A 2,797-nucleotide genomic window follows, 5' to 3' on the forward strand; every position below is an offset into this window, starting at 1 on the left:
CCGGCCGTTTGCCAGGCACCGCCCCCTGCGCGCGCGGGCCGCGAGGCCGCCCTGGGGTTTTGGACGCTCTTTGTCTCGAGCGGGTCTAGGGACCTGGCTGCGCCTGTGTTAGGATTTACATTTCCCGACGCGAGCCCCGAGGGAACATAAAAAGAATTCGCGCCAATGAATCCCTCTGCTGTTAAACGCTCCTCTCTATCTGGATATTTGCCTTTAACCATCTTGGTAACTTAGCCTTCGCTCCTCCCATTCTCACTTCCTCCCTCCTTAACTTTACGGGTTGTTGGAGGGCTCCTATCTCCCATGCCCCTCCCGTTTATCCCATAGAAATGATCTTGTCCACCATCTTCAATGTGGAAATACGTTTATTAATGACTTCCCAACCCCACTTGTTCCTACTGGAAGCAAGAACCAGAACTGTTGGAATAAAAGTTTGGGCTCAGCTCCTCCTGCCAGCTGAGAGCCAGAGTGATGATTTTTCATTCTTAAATTCAGACACTCTTCTACCTCAGAAACGGAAGCATCCAACTCAGCCTTCTAGATGTCTTCATATCCAGTGAATTTCAGAAACTTTGCTGTTTGGGAACTTTTTCTGCACTGACTTTGTTCATTCTCTGAAATGGCAGACATTTCATACAAGATCATTTCCCCCAATCTGAACATGTACACAGGAATTACCGTCGTCTGGATTCTCTATAGTTAATTTGACCTGCTCAGATAGTTGACACACTTGGAAAGTGACAGAAAAGCTAAGTCAGAATTTAAGATTTTTTTTTTTTTCTGATGCTAGGACTCTAAACGATGAAATGGGAAAATTAAATGGAATAGGACCAAATTAATTAGATCATTTGATGTAAGTAGAATTTTAGTAAAGTGATTGAAAGATGAGGACTGGCATGGTACCTTGCCATAAACTATGCTAAGTTAGGAACTGGCAAATAGGAGTATTATAAGTGAATGGTCACATGTATAGTGAAAATATCGCAATAAAGTAAGAACTAAAATTCTCTAAAAATGTCATATTTTATGTAATTTTTTTTTCTTTTGGAGTTATAAACTGGTAGGCCAATTAATCTAAATTTTACATGAGATAACTATAAAATTAATTCAGTTAGCATCTGATGGGAATTTCAAATATTGATTGATGGAATATCTTTCAGATAACATATGGGAAAATAAATTTTAGAATATATTTTTGTTCTTTAGGAAAGCTATGACCTAAAATAGGAGTCAGCAAACGTTTTCTATAAAATGCCAATAGTAAATATTTTATATTTCGAGGGCTAAGAGGCAAAATTGAGGATTTTATGTACATCTATAACAGAAAAAACATTTCCACACTTTTTATTAATGAAATAGATTTATTATTCAAAATATTATTTTTTGTAATACACGTCTTCTAAGGGGAAGAATGAAAAAGTTTTTGAGGGAATTACAATTTGCTTAATTGGAGTTCTGCCATTCCAGATTCCTAATCTATAAATTGCCTGTGCATATGCCTTGTCAATTTTTGTTTGTTGTTTTTTTTATTTGTAGAAGCTCATTATATATTCTTGGTATTGGTCCTTGTTGATTATATGGGTTGCAAATAGCTTCTGTCAGTTTTTTATTATTTCCACTTGTTTCTGGTACCTTTTGATATCGTTTTAAATTTTAATGTTGCCAAATTTACTATTTTTCCTTCTCTTTTTGTGTAGTTTGTGTATTTTTAAAGAAATCTTGCTTTACTCAAGAGTGTAAAGAAACGCTCCTGATTTTCTTCTAAAAATATGAAAGTTTTGCTTGTTGACTTAAGTGTTTAAACTCCAGGAATTAATTTTTGTGCTTGTGTCAATTTTTTCCCATTTGGATATCAAAATATTGCTGCACCACTTATCAAGTATTTATACATCTATACACCTACATACCTACATCTATATTTCTACAAGTAACTATGGATATTGTGACCTTGAGTTCACTCTGACACCCTCGATTCCAATATAATACTACAGGACTCATCTTGGCCTTTCTTTTTTCCATGTTTGTAACTCCTTTGACATGAGAAACCAGGCTCCCAATATGTTAAGTATATTTACCTACTTGAGCAATCTCAATGACTTTGTTGACATTTTGCTGCCTACAGTGTGTTAAGAATGAGTGGAAGGTGAGGACTAGGGTCAGAGCAGGAGTGCTTCCTTTCAAGTAGTTCGGCCTTGATGGGGAGGAAAGAGAATGGCAGCTGGAGTGGGCAAGGACTAGGGGCGGCCACTACTCCTCCAAGGAAGTGCATGGTGGTGTGCTCGGCTTCTTTGATGTTTCCAGAGAAACGGAAGGCCATCCAGCTGGAGCTCTAGGGGCTCTCAGGAAACTCTGCTTTCTTCTGGATTTGTCAATTTTATGCCAGCTTTTCAGTCAAGCTTACATCAGAGCGTTGGGACCTCAGAGAGGATTTCTTACACAGAGACTTTCATTCTCTCTTCTCTGACGGCCTCGCTGGAGACGAGGACGCGGTTCCGGGCGGGTAAACTCTGGGACGACCACCGAGACGCGCTGCCTAGAGCGCCCAGGAGGCGGTGGCGACGAGCACCGGCGCTTGCAGAGCCGCAGCCTCAGTTTTCCTTCGGCGTCGGGAAGGCGTTCCGTCTTGACCGGCACTTCCTTAAGGGTTCAGGGCGGGCCGCGGAGCAGGAAGCTGCCCAGGCACCGCCGAGGGAGACACCCGAGCAGCTGCGCCCCCGCAGGGTCCTGGCGCCTGGGCGCGCTGAGGGGGCGCGAGGAGCGCCCTGGCCCAGGATGGCGAGGCAGTCGAGACCGAGCG

Source organism: Pteropus alecto, unplaced genomic scaffold, assembly GCF_000325575.1.
Source record: "Pteropus alecto unplaced genomic scaffold, ASM32557v1 scaffold49, whole genome shotgun sequence".
In the NCBI taxonomy this organism is placed as follows: Eukaryota; Metazoa; Chordata; class Mammalia; order Chiroptera; family Pteropodidae; genus Pteropus; species Pteropus alecto.